A 25,500-nucleotide genomic window follows, 5' to 3' on the forward strand; every position below is an offset into this window, starting at 1 on the left:
TTTCACCTATGTGGATTGTTACCTAACCACACGTGACATCTGACTTACAGTAGTTTTAAGGCGATGGGTAAGCAAATGTTTTATAGTGTTTAAAAACAGATAGCTTATATTGATGTACTTGTTGGTATGGATAGCACGGGTTGCCTAGTCAGCATTTCTGTAATGAAGAACAGTCGGATTAAGAGGCAAATTTAAAATTGCTGCGGTGGTGGGGGGGAAAAAAAAGTGTAAAACAGTGAAGTTTCCTTTTAAAACGTGACGCAAGAGCATAAAACTGCAAGGCAATTATTATCCCTCATCAACAAGCCCAACTTCACTTAGTTGTTCTGTAGAAAAATCCCCCAGGACCGCCGACCCCAACTTAGTCACTAAGGACAGAGAGCACCAATAAGCAGAACACAGGGCACTCCGTAGTAATTAAATCATGCAAGCTGCTGTGATTGTTTGCATTTTGTTTCTTGTGTCTGTTTACCTCTTTACAGATTCCTGCTTTGCATAAATTATTCATTGGTGTTCCTTTTTGTATCCTCCAGAAACAGCAGAGGCTGGTCGCGCTGCAAATCTGAAGGCAAAAACACAATCCACTGATAGACATCTCTGACAGTGGCTTGGAACTGAATAGGAAGGAAGGAAGTACTGCTGTTAAGCTTTGGCACAAAGCACATAGAGATCAGCCAAATTCTCTATTCTTTTCATGTCAATCCAAATATAAAGCTCCTATTAAGAAATGTCAGACATTTGCAGACATTTATAGCGCAGAAAATGACAATTTGCCATGCATTTCCATCTTGTGAACATACTTTGTTCAAGTAGACCTCAATTGTTTAATGGAAGATATGGAATCTACAGCAAAATGACTATTGAAAATCATTGTAATTGAGGCAAATCACCAGCAGGAATGGAATATATTCAAAAGGGAAAAGAAGTGTTTCTAGGCACCCCTGAGCCATATTATGGCAATAACACACCCATCCTATTATTACAATATGGAATAAAAACAAGAGATTGTCCTTTTATGTGAAAATTAGGGAAGATTTTTGCAACCACATCACTTCCAACAGAAACCAAATTATAGCTTATTGAAAAGTATATTATGAGATAGCAGAGCTGTGTAACAACTGATGAATTCTGAATGTTGTGTATACAGCTCCTTTTGGTATTTGGCGAGTGCCTTTGTGTGTATATCTCTGTCACATGACATGGTTGTGTTTTTGTTGACTTTATAAAGCAACAAAACATCTTTAATGGAATTTTATATTTACACACTCAGGATTCTCTGCAGCTTTGCAGCTTTCAGCGTTACATGTTCACGGTTTGCATCAGTATCAACAGCAGAATTTGGAAAATAAAGATCTAACCAAAATGGTTGCAGATTAAAAAAAAAAAAAACATAGCAACATGCATCATTAGTCTGCTGTGTGTGTAATTGAGAAAGCAAACTGACAGGTCCACTTTCAATTTTAAGGTATCGTCAAGGGAGATGGCATTACTAGGGTGAGAAGAGTGTGCTACAAAATCATTTTAATGTGCCTAATTGAACAGATGCCTAGCTTGCTCAGTGTTTGAGCACAGGCAGAGCTTCAATCAATGTGTTGTTTCCTCTAATTTGCAAAGCCAGATCACAACATGTCCAAGCACAGTGTGAGAATATCTCCGGCATTTCAGAGACGTAAGACATGATAATAGCTATTTTACAAAAATTGTCTGGTTCAATATGGATGTAAAGAGCAGTTAAAAAACTGTGACTATTAAGCAAGGTGACGTGCAACATAGGACACAGCTAGCATTTGAATGCAATAAGTAATGTAATGAAACAGAACAATACAAATTAGCGAGTTAAGTCATGCACTTTATCAAAATTAGCGACTATGTTGTGGTATGGAAAAATGAATGTTTCTTAATGAAGTAGACTACTCATACATATAAGAGTAGATATTCATTTCCTTTAGAAACTAATGCGGTATCATGACTTGGTAGTCATTGCCGAGGTCTTTGATAGTTGCAGTACAGACGTAGGTGAACTTTCAGATGCATGTTTATATAAAATTGTGCGAATAATCTAGAACAAAAACATTGCAAGTCAAAGTCATTCTTAAAAATATATCTACAGTTTCTTCACAGGCTGGTGATTGTCTGGAGACAGGTTGCATCCCACTTGGCAGTCTGTGGAATCACGTTGTGATTGAAAGTGGCTCACCTGTGAGCAACCAGTTGGTCACCACAACTACTTGCAATCAGTAGCTAATTGCAAAAAAAATTGCAATTACTAGACAAGCATCAATTTTTCATAGTCACAGGGATGTTGTCATCCTGTTTTTGTACCAAGCCGTTATAAGCACATTTGAAACAATTACAAATCACTTTTGTCTTTTGTTTTAAATAACTGCTACACTTTTCTCCGTACAGGTTTTATCTCAGATATTGTCTACATTGTCTTTTTATGCCCCACAGTCTGTCTCTGCCAACCAGTCAAATCACAGTTTCGATCCATGTCTGTCCAGACTTGTCATTGCTTTTGTATTTTTATGACATTAGACATTTTTGCGAAATGTTGTCATAGTTGTCATGTCAATTTTAGATAGTAGCAAAGCATTTTGTGGTAGCAGTCTGAAAACGGGAAGAGGAGACGAGGGGAGGAGAGGAGCCGAGCGGCGAGGAGCTGTCTTGATTTATTCACCTGTGACTGATATGGAACATACTGTCACCCATATTTAAACTTACTCTGCAGCCATTTATGACCTACTGAGTCAAGTGATGCATACCTGATTGAAACCTTAGCTAAACGTACAAGTTACACAGCACTGTATAAACACAAGGTTTTTCATTCTGTTTAACCTCAACTAATGAGAACCTGATAGGAGGGGCACTAACAGCTAATGCTTGAGATGTAAACCGGCTTTCACTGTCTCTATGGACCTTTGTAGTTATCTCTCTGGGAAACCAGGCATTCACCCTGTAGGAGGATTTAATCTTGAAAACCATCGCCTTGGGCAACAATGCTGAGCCAAACATGAGCTAGAGGCAGAAAAGCAGAATTCGATCGGTTACCATTCACAATACTAACGTTATTATCCTGCTTTCGATGTATACACCGGCAGGAAAGGAAAAGCAAGACTTCCCTCGAGTCGTGAGCTAGTATTAACCTGACACAATCGTTCCTTCCTCTCTCCTTCGATTGCAGCAGTGTACTTTGTCTTCTGGTTGCACCCCTCTTCCATCTCTGAACTTCTTTTTTGTAATTCCCCTTTCTGCTCCCAATACAATCTTTAGATTTTAGTTAATACATAAACAGACAAGCGATGAAGCAAATCAGCGCTTCAATACAAAGTTGTGCAATAGCGTGTAAACTCCTAGTGATTCTAAAAACAAAAAAAAACATGAGCTAGAGGCAGAAAAGCAGAATTCGGTTACCATTCACAATACTAACGTTATTATCCTGCTTTCGATGTATACACCGGCAGGAAAGGAAAAGCAAGACTTCCCTCGTGAGCTAGTATTAACCTGACACAATCGTTCCTTCCTCTCCTTCGATTGCAGCAGTGTACTTTTTAACTTCTTTTTTCAATTGGTGTTTTATTTTGTAATTCCCCTTTCTGCTCCCAATACAATCTTTAGATTTTAGTTAATACATAAACAGACAAGCGATGAAGCAAATGGACTGACAATCAGCGCTTCAATACAAAGTTGTGCAATAGCGTGTAAACTCCTAGTGATTCTAAAAACATATTCATGAGGGAAAAAGCTCACTAAAACATTACCTTATAAAGAGAAAGTCAACACCAGCTTTTCAATTGGATAAAGTTTAAATCTACCACAGTGTGATTTGGGTTGTCTGAGTCTAAAGACCACTACAGATCATGTGACGTGGCAATAACTGCAGACATGCATCCAGCTATTCAGTAGATGTTATCCTACAGCTTATATGTATCTAAAATGACGCCCTCAACAGCTTATTAGAACCGCAGTATGTATGCCACACACACAATGTTTGCTTGTAGCAAACTTCTAAAACGTATAGAATTACCTGCACACTGTTAGATTGCAGTATCTTAACAGGAATTACCTTATCTTTGGGTCTCATCCCCAATGCAGGCTCCTGAAGAGTGATCAGTGCATGCCAAAAGGGTGTAAAAGTGAAAGAAGTCTGTCGATTGTGCAGGACTGCAGAAAAGAGGGCTGTTAGGGGAAGTCTGTCTCTGCTAAAGACAAAAGCTCATTCTGCTTACAGTGGTAATGCTCGTGAAAGCATTGCTTCTGCAACAAGTTATGCAAAGACTGAGGACATTCAACAAATAGGCCAGACAATACAGCCGTGTAACAAACAAGAGGGGGCCCAGACTGTTACTCTGCTATTGTTGCTAAACACATCTACTATGCACGTTGAACAGTAGAAAACAGAGGAAACGGGCCACAGTGTCGGGTGAGGGGATGTGGGTTGATAAGTATGGCAAGGACTCAAAAGACAGACAGATTACACGCAGGCCGTATCCACTTGCGTTCTATAAACTTACAGTTTAATCAGACATACTTCTTTATAACCAGGACACACAGAGACAGGAACAGAGATAAATAGTAAGAGAGAAGTAATAGGAAGAGGCAAATGAGAATGACAGAAAGAGAGAAAAGGACAGCGGCAAAAATAATGAGATAAGACAGAGGGTGACCTTAATCAGCCACTTGTCAGGATGTACATGTGCATGCACAAGTGCACACACGTATACACCGACACACACACCAAAACACCTATAAACCTGGTTGGTGTGTGTTTGCACAGCAGTACTCTGTTTCATTACAGGACCATTTCGCCCAACTAATACCCAGACAGGAGCTGGTGATAAGGAATGTACACACTCTCCTCGGTACACAACATCTCATTTGAGCAGAGGAAATTGGAACGAAGAGGAGAAAGGAGAAGTGCACAGAGAGGTGAGGAGGACAGCAGATGAGGAGTAAAAAGAGTGGACGGAAGAGTGCAGGATAGCAACGGTGAATGGATGTTTGCAGGAGCAGAGATAAGCCTGGTCCACCTCGCGCAAAGGCAAAGCTGTGAGTCCGAGATTGGGGAGGATGGAGGAGAAAAGGGAAGAGGGCACATACATAGTGGGAGACTGAGGTAAAAGGACATGCTGAGGGATGCAAAAGAACAGAGAAAATTATTTTTTCTTCACTTTTTTAATATTAGCCACCAGAGGGATTAAAAAAATATGCGGAGAACCACAGCTAAAAGAAAGTGTGATGGTTTGCTGGAAAACGCAACTACATAAAAGGAGGGACAGGAGAAAAGAGAGAGGTGTGGTACATCCTGATTTCTTTAATTGCAAGGACATTTTTCTTACACAGCGTCTCCCACTGAAGATGTAAGGAAGGGGACAGGAAATATGTGAGAAAGGACAGACGAAAATAGTTTTGAAAGAAGGAATATGTTCTTTCTTCTTAAATGGCTTCTGAAGTCCCATCTATCTCTAGTGATGGCGGCACAGCAAGTTCAGCTGTCAGTCAGATGTTAAAAGTTCTCTGTTCCCTTTTCTTGGTTCTCAGTTTGTATTTGTCCCCAAATATACAATTTCAAATGCTAATAAAGATTCACACTGCTGTTTATTTTTCCACTAACTCACAAACAACTTCAAATTTGCTAAAAACCCTGGTCATGCTCAGATGAGTCCAATTTCCTCATTGCTGAATGCAAACAAGTAACATGTTTTCTAAATTGAGTGAAACCTTCTCATGTCATGTCTATAAATTCACTAGTTAATTATACATTTTACCATTACAATGTTTGGAAGAAATACTTTCAATCTCACATGTTACTGAACAGAAATGACAGACAATTAAAATACTCTTGATACTTTACTGTAAGGCTTCATCAGTTAGCATGAATATATTCATGACTTCATGTGTGGAAAAGCACCATGTAAAACCACATGAACTATCGGGAACATACATAAATTAAAAGCATTTCATGCATGCCTTCATCCACAAACAATTGATTAGTGCAACAACTAAAGTGTTTTCAATCAAGATTCATGTTTTATTAATAATGTCCATGTCTTCATTGTCAACTCTGCAGGTCATGGAATGGGCTAGAAAACTGAGCAGTGATGACTGATGATTGATGACGAGGGTGACAAGAAATCGTCCATCTATCCGTGCTTCACCTATCCCAGCTGTCATAGAGAAAATGTGGGGTACACACTGGAAGAAAGTAACTTTCTTTCCCTTTTTGTATACAGCCTCTGTGTTCCAATTCAGCCTGATGTTGATGTGGAAGCGAAGATGCCCAATTACTTGTGCTGCTCCACCACATCAACATTCTGGATAGAAACAAGTGTTGCAGACATCTCATTCTCAGGTTGATCACCATCTCTCCAGTCTTACTCACATTTACAAGAAGCAGATGATTTCTCCCAGACCACGCCACTAAAAAAAAAAAAAAAAAAAACCCACTAGTGCTCTCCACTCCTCCTCCTGCCCATCACCAATATATCCGACCACTGCAGAATCATCAGACTATTTCTGTAGGTGGCATGACTCAGAGTTGTGCTGAAAGTCTGAGGTGTACAAGATGAACAGGAATGGAGATAGCACAGTTCCCTGTAGAGTTCATGTACCACACATCACCAAATCAGACAGAGCACCGCCCAGTCTCACACATTGCAGCCTGTCTGTCGGTTAGTCAGCACTCTGAGATGGTGGGCATCATTACTGACCTTTTCTCTCTCAGTAGCAGGCAGTGGTAGTAAGGGAATATAGTGATGCATAATTCTTCATGACTTCAGAGACTTTCGTAAATAGTGTCGCTCACAGAAATGAAGTCAAAATCTTGGATTAGTTCTACTATTTGGCCACTGTATAATGTTAGAGTGATGATGATGTAGTCAGACAAATACGCTGCACAAATCACTAACAGAATCCCAGAAAAGGAGGGCATGTGTCCTCCTGCTGGCTGTTTTTTGTGTTTTTCACCCAAGGGTCCCCTCTCACCTCTTGTTTCTCAGAGCAGGAAAAAAAAACAATCACACTGGAACAGGTTTTGCTCGAGTGAAACACTTTCTGGTTCCTGCAAAGAGCGAGGACAATCGGTTAAGGGAAAGGGATGCAACACCAATGGCAGCAAAACTACTTAAGGCAAAATTTAAGGGTCAAAGGAAACAAAAACAAGTAGCATGACACATACAGAACAGCAAAAATGCACATGATGTTGATTGCTCAAGACAATAGGCCAGGAGCGCTCACACTATGGCCTGCACTGAGGGTCACAAGAAAATACAGAGGGCGTGACAATATTACTTGTAACACAAAGTAAAATGACTATTGGGCTGTGTCAAGGGACATGGTAACACCAAACTTCTGCCAGGAGCTGACTCATGTCTGTGTTAACAGATCACAAAATAGGGAGTGAGGGGATAAAAATCTTACTCACTATGGCGAATCTAGCCATAAGGAATGCTGCCCAATTTGTATTCATCCGTACAAACAGGGGCAAACAACTAGGGAGGACAGCAAACACTCATGCATACACTGCAGGGTCCTGGCTATGGGTATGCAAACACACATCAGTGATACAGTAAGCACTGAGGAAAAATAAGCAGAGGAACAGAGACACACACTAGCGTTGTGTATCACATTAAAAAGCAAATTGATATAGTATAGTTAGTAGCATGTTTCCCATCCCTTCACCCATACAATCTTCTGTAGCCTGCCAGTGAAGTTTGCAAAAGATTAATCTGCTGTAGCGTTTGCAGGATGTAAACTGTAGAAAATGAAATGTGAATGAATGTTGTTTTTCTTACAAACTATACCGTAGGATGAATGAATGTCTGCAGTATATCTATGAACAAATTCCATTTCCATTCTTAGCAGCCTCTGCCCATCTGTTCTTGCTCTGTGCAGCATCCATCACAGAGTCTAATGGTGGACCAATACTGTCAAATGTCTACTGCTCAGGATGAATTGAGCACCTACTCACCACCCTTGACCATGCCAGCGCTTGACATCAGAAACCAGGTCAACAGAAGATGAAAAAGGCTGCTGACCAAGCATGCATGCTGACTATCTCCCAACAAATGCACAGACAAATGCGCACATATGGTCCAGTTGTGTATTCATTTATAACCTACAGCAAGTTTGAGATGGATACAAGGTAGAAAGCAATTGCTAAATCTAAAATCAAAGGCAAAGCAAAAGCGATTTTTCCTAGTTATTTTTTCTTCATGTACAACAGGCACTGTGGTGAGGCTCCCCCCTTCCACATTTCCTTCACTGTAAAAATGAGTAAGGGAGAAAAAAAGATAACATCTCACTGAAATGCCTTTAGACAATCAGGGAGAAGAGATGCACTATTATTATCAGGAAGCCCTGAGGCATGATTACTGGCTGAGGCAGCCAATTACATTGAAGCCATGATTGCCATGATTGGTTGATTCCCTCTGTGTTTCAGCAGCTAGCTGAAAAGAGAAATGCTGGCAAAGATGCTCTTGGCCAACTGAATTGCCCGATTAGAGAGGTAAGGACAAGAGAAAGGTGCAGACTGTTGGTGTGTTTCGTCAGAGAGATGAAATCACCACTGTAGATACATGTATGTTGAGATACATCAGTGTCCTGTAACTTTAAGGACAGCACATAGCTCATTATTCAATTGCATTAGAGAACAATTAGGCACAAAAAAAGCATACAGAGGCAGAGTTTTGTCTTTGCAAATTGGGCTCTTCAAAGCAATCACCACATAAGCATATAGTCAAAAACAAACATTGATTGGAGCTTATGTTAAACAAAGAAAAAAAAAACCCAGATGGTGTGTGAGAGGCAGGCAAGCAATTTCAACAATTCCACAAACACGCACAATAAAAAACACTGGAAAGAGCCCTTAGAGGGGTTAGGTGTAATCCTGCTCCAACTCTCACGATGCCACTCTGTTCAATCATGATAAGCATGGGCAATCTCCATAAACTGGTGTAGAATTCGCAGGGGTCTGCGTTGTGTGTTGTGTGCATCTGTGTGGGCAAACATGTGATGCAAGATCAACATTGTTATGAGCAATCATGCTTAGGCTCCGTTTCATTATTTTCATGGTTGTAGACACCGAGTGATTGCATGTTAACACACATTTCTGCTCCAAATAACACCAAGAAGAAAATGGGTATTACCTCATGCAAATAGATATGTGGGCCTGTCCATCTACTGGTGCACATGCTAGAATCAATACACGGACATCATCATTCAAACACCGCTCGATGCTGGCACTAGATGTCAAAAGCTTCACATGGAAAATTTAATGCTACATCAATATTCTTTCACATGGATATTTCTGTACATGAAAGAGGGAACTCACAATGGCATGCTCGAAGAGTTTACGCATGACGTTTCAGCATCTTTTACTTTCTACAGCCTTCTGTACGGTTTAGTGTCATTGGTCTGAGAAAGACCTTTTCAAATTAAAGATGTTTAGTCACGTAATAAAAAAGCTTTAAGATAAAAATCAAGAAACAAACATGATATACATTTAGCAACAACAGTTTAAGGTGGGGAATAAAAACAAACAAAAAAAAAAAGAGGAAAAAAGGTCCAACAATATTGGTGTTATTTAGAAAGATAATGGTACTACACCCTCCTCAGCATGTGCCTATATGCCTATGCTTTAAAGGGTAATAACCATTAAAAAGCGATAAACAAGATGGATAGTCCCTCTCCTCTTTGGTCTGATGACATGGCATCATGGCATGTTTTCCCCCCAAAAATGTCAAATTTAGATTTGTCTGGCCACAGAACAGTTTTCCACTTTGCCTGAGTGTTTTTAACTTTGGTCCAGAGAACATTGCAGCATTTGTTGATCATGTTGATACATGCCTTCTTCATTGCATGATAAAGCTTTAACCTGTATTGAGTTATTTGGTTGCTCAGCCACCATGGGGGCCAGCGGCTCCACTGCCTGGGTCAGTCATGCTTCTGCCACGCCACGATCCTGGGTTTCGGCACCACTGTGACAGAACGACGGACCCGACCATATAGTTCGCACTTTACAACATTTTATTTGGTTGTTGTTTCCTCTAATACTCTATCACAGCTTTTCAGATGCCACCCACACACTCACAACAACACCTCAGGTCCTTGCACATCCTTTAAAGGGGAGACGTAATTGGTTGATGGAGCTCCAGTGTGTCTCAGCCTCCCCTGCAGCTGAGCCCCAAGCCACACCCTGCCACAACATTATGTACCATAGATGATAAAATACTTAGTCTTTACAATCTTACATTAAGAAACATTCTAAAAGGCAGATTAGTGAGCCTCTGCTTATCTTGACTAGAAATTCTGCCTCTATAAGATGCTCTTTTTATATGCAGTCATGTTTCTACCAGTTGATCTAATGAATAGCAAAATGTTCCTCCTGCTCTTTCTGTTTAGTACCACTTACACTCAAAAAAATGAAATTGGGTGGTTGTTACATGCACAAGATCCAAACTTGTCATTTGAACTAAATAATTCCATGTTTCTATGGTGAACGTAATTAAATCATGTAGCATCTGCATGAAATTCAGCAACTTAATTTGTTCTTGTTGAGATGACATGATACAATCCAGTAAGAGTGGCTGGATCCAGGCAACTAACCACTCTTACTAGATTGTATAATGTCACCTCAACAAGAACAAATTCATTTGCTGAATTTCATGCAGATGCTACATGATTTAATTACGTTCACCATAGAAACATGGAATTATTTAGTTCAAATGACAAGTTTGGATCTTGTGCATGTAACAACCACCCAATTTCATTTTTTAAGTCGACTCACGAAATTCACAAGATCACATTAAATGTCAAACCACAGGAAAATCACTGGGGTTACAAGAGGCAGACAACCATACCACGTGTATGCTGTTACTATTTCTTATGGTTTAACTTGTCAAGGACAACGACATAAAGCATCATCAAGCATAGCTTTCCTACTTTTGTTAAGTCTGTATTGACAGATTAATGCCATGGTGGATCGTGCTGTTGCCTCAGAGCAAGAAGATCCTGGGTTCAAATCCACAGTGTGGCGAAGTTTGCAGTGGGTTCTCTCTGCGTACTCTGGTTTCCTCCACAGTTAAAAGTCATGCAGTTATAAGGGTAACTGGTTATTCTAAATTACCCAAAGGTGTTGAAGTGCAAATGGTTGTTTGTCTCTGTATGATAGACTAGCGACCTGTCCAGTCTGTACCCTGCCCCTATTACTTCCGCAGCCCAGATAAAGATAAGAAGATGGGTGGATTGGAAGTTGCTGCAAGTCTCTTGAATTTTTTTGTTGAACATTATGCAATATGAATACAACATGTACTACAGACATAAGTTACATTTCATTCATTCAACGAGATTATCATTGGTGTAACAAACAAATATTTTACTAGTTCATGTAACAAGACTGACTTTTGATGTGGCAAAGTGTTTAAACAATATAAGATGAATTTAAATAAATCTAATTAGACTAATGTGGTACAAACATGTTGATTGAACAAAAGTCAAATTAATTGAATGTTAATATTATGTTAAACCTACACACATATATCGTGTTGACACAACACAATCAAGATGGATTAATATAACATGATTTGTTTAGATGGAATATAAGTGGCAAGATAAAATTACGTTCATCCAATGAATTATTTTTTTGAGTGTACTTTTCCAGCCTTTGGTTGACCTCATCCTAATTTTGACACGTTTCTGCTCTTAAATTTAAAATGAGCTAATATTTTTAAGGAAATAGTAAAAAAATAAGTAAATGTAAAATCTGACATGTTTTACTGTAAATAAAGTCTGGGTTTATGAGATTTGTTTTTTTACATTTTACACACAGTCTCATCTTTTGGGAACTGGAGTTGTAAAATTTCACAATTGCAGTTGACTCACTTTCTGCTACAGTCTAAATACACATCTACTAGATTAAATAGTGGTTTTAAATCTAACAGGCTGTGTGTCATATATGTGGTTGTCTGTTTCCCTATTGTAGGTTAACCTGTCCAGGTGTCCACTTGCTTAACGAGAGCTGGGAAAAGCTCCAACCACACTGCAGAAGTTGGATAAGGGTTAAAAAAAACGAGTGGATGGCTTTATCCTCATTACTTAATAAAAATATCGATGTAAAATATGCAAGACCAGTACTATTTTCTAGCTTTTCAATTCACGGAGGAAGAAAGCATGGGGTATTTTCCACTGTTTTGGCGCTCAGGCATATTGTCAGTTCTAAAATACAAGCTGAAAAGACTCATAAAACTTAAAGAGTATCCCCATTAGGTTGGACATGGCCTCTGAGAGGTTTTTCTTGTGAAAGGTGAATAAGAATGGATGTCTCTGGGGCATCCCTTCCCTCTCAGTAAATTACAAAGAGATGCTATCGGCCCTCATGACGATAAGTTTGTAAAAAAGTACATGTGATAAAGGTTGAAAAAAGAGAAATACAAAGACAGAATGAAGTCCCTGAGGCCTCAAGTCTAGACTTTAGACCCTGTAATCATATTATCAGTGTTTCATTGTGTGTGGCTGGGCTTTTTTGTCCCAACAGTATACATTCAATAGTGCCTGCATTTTCCGCCGCTTCCTTCCAGTTTCAGCTTGGAGCCCAGGGTGCTTCCAGCTCCCACATTAGAGCTGGATCACTGCTTTCTTTCAAAACTACATATAGCCACTATGTCCGGAGCTTCTCTGATTCCTTGTCACCCTGGGTCAGGGTTAAGTAATTGGCTTGGCACAGACTCATCGCCTATAGATAGCTATACGATGACACTAACTGGGAAACAGTTCAACTTGCTACAATGTCACAACGAATCCTACCAAAGGTAATGCACTTATGGGATACCCATAGTTGGTGGGTATGATTAAAAATATGTATCTGGAAGATCTACTTCTTAAAGATCACACATTTTTGTGCATCAGACAAATTGGGCGAGTGTGTCTCTGGTGGGCAGGATTTCATTAAACGGCTCCCATCTGAATTGCTGTTCGTCTGAGTTAAAAGCCATCGATTTCCACACCACCTCCACACAAAACGAAGAAAGAAAAAAACGTGCCACATGCAGAAACAAGTCCCCATTGATTCCTCAATGGCATGAAAGAAACCTTGGCACATATAGTCTGACACTAGGACAGTTAGCTCCTTCCTCTCATGATGGGGGTTGCTAATTGACTTGACAAGTCAGTGAAACAGCACCAGAACCACAAGATGCAGCCTTCTCAGCTTGGATGTAGAAAATACTGAAGCTGCTGAAGTGCTAGAATTTTAAAGACTTTATCCTTTTTCTAGCATGGCACTGGCAGATTATGATTCAAGTACTGGCAAAGACTACACAACAAGCTGGACTTCATATAAGTATATTTATGGATAAAATATATGGAAACACGTCCTCGGAAAATATCATAGCTTTTGTTACTTTTAGATCAATAATCTAGATCATGCTACACATGAAACAAAAGCAGGTCAGTTTGTCACCCAGAATGCACACCACTACATGCCAATCAATGGGTCAGCCTGCTAATTAGTTCCATACTGGGATAATATGGTGGAAGTATTGACTGGTAAGAGTTTGTCTACAATGCTACATAACTTTCAACTGGGATATTCAAACAGCATCTTCTTATTTTTGGAAACTGAAAGCTACAACTAATCTTTCCATCTATTAAAGTCTACAGCATTATGATGACTTATCAAACTTTACTGAAAAAAAAATATATCGATGCTTTAATATTAAATAAAAGCACGGCTAGCTTGAGATCAAACCAAGTGTGGTATTCAGCTCTCATTCTGATATCAACTACACACCTCTGAAGTGTTGTTATTCATGCTGGGTGGTATAAACAGGACTTGATATAAGCTTAAAGTGGCTTGTTGTACAGTCAGGAGGATCTGTGATATATAAAAAAAGAAACATGATTAAATATTTTCTCAGGATAAAACAAAATATTAAAATGATATCACACAATAAAAAAGTGAATAAAAGCTCCACTAGTAAAAACTGCCCCTAAATAATTAAAAACCAAACATTTGGCACAAGGCCATGAAAAAATTAAAGCCAGAACACTGAAGTGGCAAATTGACCTGCAGTATGGCAACATCCTGCAGAGTTGGGATGCTATTATCGAGACAAAATCTGTCTACAGATGGACAGATGGATAAATACCATCTACTCAGAACCCACTGGCTATGCTGTTGTGGGTGGCAATAAAACCCCTATGAGAGAATTATTGTGTCATCGTGCTGCCCGTGGTTCTCCATTACATCATCAGAGTTTCCATCTTCTGGCCATGCCGTGTTTCGCTGCCACCCAATGTGCTGGGGGAGGGGTGGCGACAAGGGGCCACAGAGGGCAGACCCTGGAGGGAAATCAGAGCCCGCTCTCTCTTTGTGTGATTCAATATCACGCTTGTGTACCCATGAACGGACGCCAAGACATTTAAGTTCAGAGCCAAAGAACAGGCCATGGCCACATACGGATTTAGCAAGGGCCAGGCTTACAAATGCACATCCTCTCACACACATTATACACACACAAGGTAATAATGAGATAAAGTAGCTTGCAAACAAATATGCTGCGGGTGAGAGAATTTGCGAGAATCAGGTTAACTTTTAGAAATCCCATCCATGCAGTAAGAGTGTACACATTCTTTCACGCCATTCAAAGCAGCAGGTGAATAAAGAATAAAGAGGACTGCCTACACCGCTGCCAGAGGCTGAAAACCTTTTTCACGTACAGAAAGTGAAAAAGACTTTCAATCAGTCACTTCGGAATTTTCGGAAGTGAAGATAAGGGACGTCCAATTACCAGAACGTCACCTGAAGAAAACATTTTTTTTCTTTACACTGCAGTTTACGCCACAGTCAGAGCAGCCTGCTGTACAAACCTCTGAGTCTTCTGCTCACAGTCACTGATGTTCCACACGTCAGTGCGCCTGCCCCTCTGTGCTTCTGCTGCTCTCGCCTTGGCAAGTGGGTAGGAAAGGGGAATTGTGAATTATGAAATTGGATTATGAGTTCGGGAATTCACTGAGCCCCATATTGTCTCTCAGATGCTCAAGAGAATATTGGGAAGGGAGAATTTTAATATTTTTGAAATAAAAAATGAACTAGAACGGCTGTTGCACTAACATGCTGGTAAAAAAGAATAAAAGGATGCTTTATGGGGTGGTGAAGAAAAGGCGATTGGATATGTCTCAGTAAAAAGCAGCTTAACAGACTTTTAAAAAAACATTAAAATAAATAACGTATTTGTGTACAAACTAAAGCACTGAAAAGCAAAATGAAAAATTATAATGAATAATAATTTTAATTTTGAGAAAAATATGATTTTACAGTGAAAGAAATGTGTGGGATGTCTATTGCATGCTATGCTATTATTGTTTAGCCTTCTCGGTTTATTTAAAAACAAAAATCATGCTTTTAAAAGCTAGTTAAGCTTATCAGCAGCAATTTCACTGAACTTTTATTCATTCAACTACATGTACAAACACAGTGATAGCTGGGATTCATATTTTTTTTAAATTATCTAAAACTTTAATTTTATTTTCAATTCAATTTTATTTATATAGTGCCAAAATCACAACAACTGTTGCTTCAAGGCACATTATATTGTAAGGCAAACACCCTGCAATAATACAAAGAAAACAATCCCCAACAATCATATGACCCCCTATTAGCAAGCACTTTGGCAACAGTGGGAAGGAAAAACTCCCTTTTAAGAGGAAGAAACCTCCAGCAGAACCAGGCTCAGGGAGGGGCGGGGCCATCTGCCATGACTGGTTGGGGATGGGCGGATAAGGACAGGAGTAGAGCAGGGCGATATGGCCAAAAATATTTATCACGATATATATTTGAAAATTTGCGATAACGATATAACCGACGATATAATTGATGCGAGACAAAATACAACTCCACAACATTACTAGCGCAAAAAGACAACCTTCCATTTATTTTCACTTAAACAAGAAGCTGGTTTTTATGTACATTAAAGCTTTATAAAAATGTAACAGTGCAAATGCAAATTCCTTGCTGAAAGTTTAACCAAAAGGCATTTCCAGTAGAAATGGGCTGACATATCCTGAGCATAACCATGTATAATATCCACTGAAGTTAAAAAGAGGTGCTTTGCAACATTAAACTGCAGTGTGCAGTATGTATTTTTCGGATCATAAGGTGCACGGGATTATAAGGCACATTAAGCGAAACAAAGCAGTCAGATAAATCAAACTTTATTAAACTCATTCTTCTTGCTTCCTCCACTTCTGTACCATTGATTCATTAATGTTGAATTCTCTGGCAGCTGCTCTATTCCCATGTTGTTGCAGTATATTAATGACTAACCTCGTATTGTGGATGGATTATCTCAGTTGTTCTCCTGACTGAAGTTTGGTCCGTTTACAGTATCCTGCCATGCGATTGCATTTGTCTCTAACCATGAAGAACCTTCACGTTAACTTTTATAAGTGGAAAAGTGTTAGTGTTCGTCCTCCAGCTTCACTGTTTATGTTATGCTAACATAGCTGTGTCGCTAGCGATCACGTAGCACATCATTATATACCAGCTAGCCCAACTTCAGTAACCCTACAAACGTCACTGCTGTTTAGTTTCCTGTCTTCATTTATGTTGGAAGTGATAGCAGAGCTGTACGTTTGATTTTTTTCAGAAATCTCTCAGTCAGAACATGCAATATCATGCTTAGGTAACTAGCGAAACTAGCGAGCTAACTTCCGCTAGCTTCCTGCTAACTTCTAACTCCGTTAAATGTAATAACTTTTGTTTTCATGGATGCCTGGAAGTTAAACTTCATAGTTACACCTGGTAAAGCAGCAATGCTGATCGTTTTATTAAAGATGAAAGAATTTAGACAGTTTTTAACTCTAAGTGATGCTGCAGTGTTGTTTGACCTGAACAATTCGGAGTTTAGGACCCAGATTACTCCCAGATTTAAGAGCATCTTAGTCCGACAAATATGACAATAACAACGGCCGCTTGCATGTTCTGCAAAAAAATGTGCTTTGTTGTGTATCTGACGGACAAACACCAAACCAGTTCCACATCACTGAAGTTGCACCATTTTTACAAACCAATTCTGGTTCATCTGTTTCACTCAACAATCGGCCATGTGCGTATGAAAACAAAGGCACTGCGCATGCGCGTTTTACTCCCATTCTATCGCGATATTTCATTTTCCTATCGTTGCCTAACATTATACCGGTATTACCGTGAACGGTATAATATGGCCCAGCCCTAGACAGGAGAAAGACATACTGTGGAAGAGAGCCAGAGATGAATAATAACAGATAATTAAATGCAGAAAGGTGTATAAACACATAGCAAGTGAAAAAGGTAACTGAAGAAGAAACACTCAGTGCATCATGGGAATCCCCCAGCCGCCTAAAGCTATTGCTTGTCGCATAGGGGGATATGATATCCCAATTAAGTCCAAATCTCCTGTTTTCCATATGCACACTATTCATTTGAGCCCAGATTTAGACCCTAATAAAACATTTTCTCTGCATTAGTTTTTCTCTCTTCCTTACTCCTGACCCACAGTGAGAACTTATGAGTGAGTGGGGCTCACACATGTAAATACAACAAACTTAAAAAATAGATACGGTGCTGTGAGAAAGTAGTTATCCCTTCCTTACACTTACATGTTTCAGATCATTAAACAAAATTTAATATCAAACAGATACTCAGTAAATACAAAGGTAAGTTTTCAAGAAGATATTTCTTTTAAGAAAAAAAAAAGGCATTCAAATGAACCTGACCTATGTGAAAAAATGACCCCCCACCCCCTCTTGAATTCATGAATTAACCATGAGTAACCACATATTTTGGAACACTGAGTTCAAAGAAAACTCATTGACATATATCAGCCAAGAAAGGGTTACAAAGCCATTTCTACATCTTTGAGAATCCAGTGAATCACAGTAAGAGCCATTATCCACAGATGGAGAAAACCTGTAACAGTGCTGAATCTTCCCTGGAGTGCCCAGCCCACCAAAATCACTCCAAAAGTGCATAAAGGACTCGGGCCTTAAAAGAACTGAGAACAACATCTAAAGAACTTAGTTAAGGTCAGTTTATGTTTCAAACATTTTTAAAAAAGGTCTAAAACCGTTACATCAGGTCTAAAACCAAGCATATACCATCCACAAATACTCCAATGTGGTGGTGGTAGTGTGGTGGTCTGCAGCTCCTTTGCTGCTTCAGGACCGGGACAATTTGCCGTGAGTTATGAACAATTAATTTTGCTCTCTGCCAAAGAAAAAAAAAAAAATCCTAAAGGTGAATGTTCAGCCATCAGTTGCCCTGAAGCTGAAGCATACTTGGGTTTATGGAGCAGAACAATGATTGCAAAAACACTGGCAAAGTCCACCTTGAACAGCTCAAATTATTATTTTTTTAAAAGCAGACCACTTTGGATGGCTTAGCAAAGTCAAAGTCCAATTGAGATACTTTGGCATGACCTTAAACAGGCCCTTCATGCTTGAAAATCCTCAGTGTGGCTGAATTAAAGTAATTCTGCAAAGAAGAGTTGGCAAAAATTCCTCCACATTGATGTGAAAGACTTGCTGTCAGTTATCACAACTGCAGTCATCACAGCAGTTCTTGCTGCCAAGGATGGCACAGCAGTTATCAGGTTTTTCACATCGGGTCAGGTAGGTTTGGATGGCTTTCCCCCCCCCCCCCCCCATTAATAAATGAAATCACCATTTGAAAACTGCAAATTTCTCATTACTCAGACTATCTTTGTCAAATATTAAAAAATGTTTGATGAGCATTGCAAATATCCAGAAAAACCCCCAGAAAGAGTGCAAATACGTCCTCACAGCACTTTAATTTTTATATTCAATCATAAATGTTAGGGGGATTTATTAATGCCAGGAGAAGAGATTCCTGTAATCAATGAGAAATTTGTGACTTTTCTTCAGGATTGAATGCCCTGTGCTGTATATGAACAGCCTGTTTTACTGATATTAGGAAAGCAATAACAAAGCGTAGTGGCAGAGCTCCCCTTTTTATTTTGTTTCCTGCATTGTTGTTTGTGATTTTGTTGTTGCCTTTGATGTGTACCAAAGTCACTATGCAAAAGGAAATTTGTAGATGGGAATGCAAAAAAAATGTAGTCATTAAAACCCATCTCTTTTAACCCCAGAAACATTCGTAGGCACACGCAGACACAGCTGTCTAATTATGTGGACCACAAATATATCCTGACATCTCAGCTCTCAGACAGACGCGAAGGAAATGTTAGTTACCACATGATTGCATGTGTGCACACCCATTCAGTATCAGCAAAGCACTGTAGGCTAGATGTGTCTGTGTGGTCCTAAAGCCTTCTGACACCCCAATCAGCCTAACTCTCAATTAGACACTTAAAGGGAAAACACTACAGAAATGCCGGGAGAGATTAAACACAAACGGAAAGACATTTAAAAGAAAAGTTCCAGAACGTTAAGGAAAAAAGCAACTGAAAGGAAATTTTGCAGGTGCCGGCAAACATCCGACTGCACATCAGTTTCTTATTTATTTTATTTTGTTTTTACCATCCTGTTCCAGGAATTATGATATTACACACTGACCAGCTTAAGCTTACATATTCTTGTCAATAGAAAGTTAATCCTACAAGTGTGTGGCTCTTTACTTTTCTCCTGTCTCACAAATAAGCGGTCAAACCACAGAGCATGACAAGAAAATCGCACAGCCTATCAGTGTGGAGAACAAGATGACATAATGAGATGTCTTTATGTGTCATAATGCAATGTAACCAGAACCTTTTATTTTATAAGACGCTTCCCTTCCTGCAGTCACTTTTCTCAACTAGCAAAAGCATAAAAATATACTGGGGTTGGTTTCACCAGGACATTAAAGCATTTTTAAGAGTCTCTGCTGGGAGGGTAATGCAGAAAGGAAGTAAAATTTTCCCAGGGTACCGGCGGGATTTTTCAGACAGCTCAGGTTTACATCCAGATTATTGCTTCATATTCTTCAGAGGTGAAATTGTACATTGAGCCCATATACTCACTGTCACTTCAAAGGCTTTGTTGTCAGCTGAGGGGCAGCAGGCAGAGACTACTCTGGCTTCCCCAGAGCTCTTAAAAATTCAGGGAGAATAGCAAGTTAAACAGAATCTGCTCTGATTGTTCACTGGTCACAGGCGGGTAGTAATCCAGGTCTTAAATAGCTATAAAGATTTTTGAGTGGAAAATAGACTCACCTAATACTGACCTGCTACTTACTCTTCTCACCCTCTTTTCTTGCTCTCCTAGTATTGACGCTCTGTTCTCTCAATCCCCGAAACAATCTTCTACTCTACTCCACAGCCATACAGAACAGAAACCTCGGTTTCTCTTCAAGTTGCTGAAAGTAATTTTGGAAAATGAAGGTGATGACTACCTGAGGCAGGGCAAAGGAGAAGTTGACTCCACAGAATGAGCGACGCGAACTGACATGTTTCCCTTAACAGGTGAAGTTCACGAGTTTACAAGTTGGACTAAATGAAAGTTTCACCCCAATGATTGACTCCTTGCTCTGTATTCATGTTTGACCTTTTAGCCCCAGGGCTGCAAAACAGACTTCTGCAAACAGAGAGAAGCAGGGGGTGTCTGTCTTTTTGTTCTTTTTCTTGCACAAGGGTTGACAAGGAATACAAAAAAAAAAAGAAATTTCTATTATTCTGAAAAGAGCTTTAACTCCATAGTGATGTATTCATAAGTGTCTTTATTTACACCAACAACTGACGGTGTGATTTCCCAGGCACAATTCAGCTGCCTGACCATAATTTACACATTTCTGTTTTTCTTACATAATAATAAAATAAGTAATTCTTATAAATAACCGGGGTGCTTAAATCTGAGAGGGGAGGTTTGTGTTTTGCTCTGACCTGAATACAGCACTGAAGTTGCTGAGGGCTGCAAGCTTGTCTGAGCTAACAGGATGAGGTTGCGAGGCCAGACTCCCAGAGATGCTCAGTCAAGTATAAACAACCACATAGTGTTAGTAGGATGGTGGACAGAGAGAAGAACGATGATTTCATTTTTAGGTTGACTTTTAAACTAATGTCCAGTTCATTCATCTTCCAAGGGTGGCTGGGCTACTGCCACTGCCATGTGTGGATGTGAGGACAGTATTTTGTGTGCGAGTGTGTATTGTTCACTGGGGTGAGGTGTCAGCTGACTCACATGTAGCTGTGTGAGTCAAGCTGCTGACAGGAAAATGTAGCAGTAGAAAGCTGATACAAGCTTTGGCTTTACTGTCATTTAGATAATACCGTGAGCACACAGAAACACTTGCTCACTCAGTGCATACGGACCTCTTCTATATGCCAATTTCAGCACATTGAAAGCCAACATGCCCTTTTTCCCCACATGTTCAGCACTTTTTCAGTTTTCTCCACTGATGTCCACAGATCCCACTACCCATTTATGACAACCTTAACAGTACAAAGCTTCGCTTTATGGCGGAGAACAATTTTATTCCCTTTGATATGGAATAAAACCTCAGTTTGATGTAGCTTAACGGGTCTGTAGGTTTGTAAAATATGCAGAGTTCACATTGATCCTCTTTTAAAAGAAATCTCTTGGCAACTGGAGTCTGATAATATTCTCTTTTTTCTACTTGTCACGTTGCCCGCTCCACAGCTCATGCACCTATTTTCCTCGCAGCTGGAACTGAGAGGGCAAATGTTAATGTTTCCAGAGTTAGGTTCCCTGCAGTTTAAATAGGAGGCATGCAAGCAAATTCTACCCACAAATGTCTGTGTGTGTGTGTAGTACCCCACAGGTGCGGGCTCCCACAACCCCGGAAGGAATAGAATCAAGGCAGCAAAATAGGAATCCCCCGCAGCATATGAATGAGCACAGAGTGCTTGAATAAAGGGGACGGATATAGCGGAGGACATGAGTGCGGCTGGGTGTGTGGGTACCAACAAGGATAATATCAAACCCAGAGGGAAAGCAGCCTGCAGCAGGACACAGGTGCTACTTTCTCTGGAAGCATCGCACACAGGCAGCATTCTCTCACTGTAGCACAGACAGCAAGAGGTGAAGGGTGAGAGAGACAGAGTGAGAGAGCTGCATGTCTTGGCACATTGAAATGATGGAAGGCCACCACCTGCAGAAAGACCAACCCGAAGTGGAAAACCCACACTGTGGGAAACTGAAAGAGACACAAAGGCTTCACATTTCAGATTTTTTAAAAAAAATGGTGTGAAAAGAAACCTTTTTGTTAACCAGGCTTTAGTTTTTAAAGGTACCGTTTGGAAGACCTCACCCATGTCAGTCGACTGCAGTGAACCGAATTCTGTTTTCTGTTTTCTTACTCCTCCCAAATCAAAAGCTTTATACTTTTGTGGCCGCTACAGAACAAAAAGATCAAAGATGCTACATATCTACTAGGGGTGCAACAATACACAAAATTCACGGTTCGGTTCGGTTCGATACTTTGGTGTCACGGTTCGATATTTTTTCGATACAAAAAAAATGTTCATGCCTTTTTAATTTGTCATTTATTAAATTTTCACGGCACATTCTGCACCACATCTCTGTGCGTTCATCATTTGTTTGAAGCCAGCTCACCTCCTGCAACTACTTTTCCGAGAATACGTGCTTCTTTTGTGGTTCGGACTCCTTCTGACATTTCTTTGGAGGTGGAGGAACATCACAGTAATTGCTTAAAGGAGCTTCTTCGACATCTTTAAGAGTTCTAAACAAATGTCTGTCCTCCTCCTGAAAATCTTATGTATGCAAACACGCCTTGCAACTTCTTATCTTGTGCCCATTTTTTATTTTGACAGCAAATGCGCACCTGCGGACCACTTATGTGCAGCCCTGGTTATTTCGCTTGTCATATTGCAGCCACAGAAATTCTTTTGTCCATGAAACCATAAAGCTGCACTTTCTTTTTGCCTTATAGTCTGATTTGTCATAACTTTTCCGTTTTGTGGTAAGTTTTTCTTTGGCTGTCACTTCTTCACCCTGACCTGTCTTATTTGGCTCAGCAGAACTAAAATATTGTGGCGAGCTCAGACAAGGAGGAGACGGAGGTATCGTTTGGTCTTGCTTCCCGTGAGCTAGCCAGGGAGCACAGCCGTTTATTGACATCTGCAGAAGAACACTGCCGCTAGCTAACTGCTCAGCGCGGCAACAGCACAGCAACAACAACAACAACACCACACAGGGCGCCCTCTGACCCCGGAAGGACACACCGTCGCAGCGAGAGGGCGTCACCCGTCACTATGGCAACATAAACAAAACATAACTGTACAAACAGAACCCCGAACAGCCCTGACCCGCTACATAGCCCCCACCTAAGGGGTCAGTCGTCCCCGACGACCCCATTACCCCACACAAAGTCCTGCAAATGTCCAGGTGCCTTCTTTTGGCGCACCGGCCGGTCACGACCGGCGGGGTAAAAGTCACTCGGGTCAGAACATGGGGTGCCACCATCATCCCGCTTCTGACACCAATGTGGCGAGCTCAGACAAGGAGGAGACGGAGGTATCGTTTGGTCTTGCTTCCCGTGAGCTAGCCAGGGAGCACAGCCGTTTATTGACATCTGCAGAAGAACACTGCCGCTAGCTAACTGCTCAGCGCGGCAACAGCACAGTAACAACAACAACACCACACAGGGCGCCCTCTGACCCCGGAAGGACACACCGTCGCAGCGAGAGGGCGTCACCCGTCACTATGGCAACATAAACAAAACATAACTGTACAAACAGAACCCCGAACAGCCCTGATCCGCTACAATATATATCCTGCTGCTTTTACACACCCACTCACATAATGCTCAGCGATTCTCTGCACGATCAACCTCACATGTTTAAGCTTGCTGCGGGAGATTTTACTTGTCATGTTTGCATAGTAAGCTAACGATTGATAAGACAACTTCAGAGGAATTGGTGCGCAAATTATCATCACTCACCAATCAGTGCTGTCGCTCTCTATACACAGTTCGCATGATTGCAAAGTGAAAGCAAAAAACAAGCGCAAATTCAAACGCGATTTCAATATGTCACATATTGACAGTGGCTCACCGATGCCAATGACATAATTACCCGGCTACATTTCCGAAAGAATGCAAAAGCATTGACATAGATTTTTCCTTCCTACAATAGCCCGGCAGGGTAGCCCGTCTGAAAAAAATCGCTAGCCCCAGGACGTCGGGCTAGCGATTTTGCGAGCCCTGTATCTGATTGAGGAATCACTCATCTTTGGAAAAGAGAGTTTATTACAGAGAAATGTCTCTTTCCAAAATAAAAGCTATACTATCCGCTTCTTCTGGGCTATATTCTCAGCAGCATAAGGAGAATCATGTGCTAACAGCTGTCTAAATGACTCGGCTAAAGTTAGTAGCATGCTTGTTGTTTTTGTCTTTGCACTAGGATGATGTAAATGTGCAGTCATATTCCTTGTGTTCCCACTAGTGCTTTCAGGTTAATCTCGTTGAAATGACCTTAATGCCACAACACAGCAAATCTCCGTTAACGAGCTACCGCCGATCGCCCTGTGCATGGGGCTAGACGGCCAACACGTTAACGAGCTAACTGCGCTAACACACTAGTTCCCACCTAGGTAATTGAGCATTGCATGGCACATCCAACATACTGTTTTACTTTAGTCCATGACTCGCTTACCTTCAGGGTCATACGTCACATGAAAACCAAAATAATTCCAAACGCCAGATCTGAATGAGGGTGGGGGTCCATGTTGCAAGGAGAGCTTAACTTCTGTCTTGCTAGCTTGCCCTGTGCTCTTCCTTCTGACTATGCTGTCTGTGTTGAGCGCTCAGTGGATCTGCGCTCGACAGCACAGCCTAGGCGGAGTAGTCGAACGCAGATTCACTGAGCGCTCAACACAGACAGCATAGTCAGAAGGAAAGTTGATAAAATAAATTACAAATGTTGTATTGTTCATACATATGCGTACTGAACCGAAAGCACTGTATCGAACGGTTCAATATCGATACGAATATCGTTGCACCCCTAATATCTACCCGTCGAGCAGAAGCAGGCAACTGCTGAATCACCTTTAAAATCCACCCCTCTCTCTCTGCAGCTACTTTCATCTGGGAAAGACTACTGTGCCAATATTTACCCTCATTTTATCTCAACGCTGATCACGTCTCTCTTTCCTGCGTTTTCTCTTAACTCAGATCTTTCATATCTTGAGTCTGAAGGTGCAGACACAAATTAAAATTTGCCTCCACGGCAACTGAACACCTATGAGTTACCCGCCCCTCTGCCTCTCAGTGGTCTCTAGCTGCATACACAAAACGGGATTAGGTGGAACGGTGATGTCAATCTCCAAGATTGTATGACGACTGATGGCAGGGCAACATGACCTCTTCCACAAGCCAGTGCTACATAAACTTAATAGTTTGCATTTCTGAGAATATGTCAGTTTGTTGGAAGACATAATTACACATTAATTAATGTAGATTTCTGAGTATTACATTATTACTTTCCTGTTACATAAATTCAAAAAAGAAATGATTGTACCTCTAAGCATAACTGA

At 40.5% G+C, this 25,500-nt stretch overlaps 1 protein-coding gene across 5 annotated transcripts in view; it reads right to left on the reverse strand.

Moving 5' to 3' along the window:
* The window catches only part of b4galnt4a (beta-1,4-N-acetyl-galactosaminyl transferase 4a), a 165,470-nt gene that overhangs the window by 123,103 nt on the left and 16,867 nt on the right, over positions 1 to 25,500 (reverse strand). Inside the window, exon 1 of one of the 5 annotated variants that reach the window (XM_082539931.1) lies at positions 24,621 to 24,731. The exons of 2 other annotated variants lie outside the window; for them this stretch is intronic. The gene's annotated coding sequence lies outside the window, so the exon portion shown is untranslated. Of the gene's footprint in view, positions 1 to 14,862; positions 15,070 to 20,212; positions 20,345 to 24,620; positions 24,732 to 25,500 lie in introns of those variants that run through there. 2 more of the 5 variants (XM_082539929.1, XM_082539930.1) reach the window with 2 other exon arrangements.

The sequence above is a fragment of the Aulonocara stuartgranti genome (genome assembly GCF_965226115.1).
Source record: "Aulonocara stuartgranti genome assembly, chromosome: 7".
Taxonomy (NCBI): Eukaryota; Metazoa; Chordata; class Actinopteri; order Cichliformes; family Cichlidae; genus Aulonocara; species Aulonocara stuartgranti.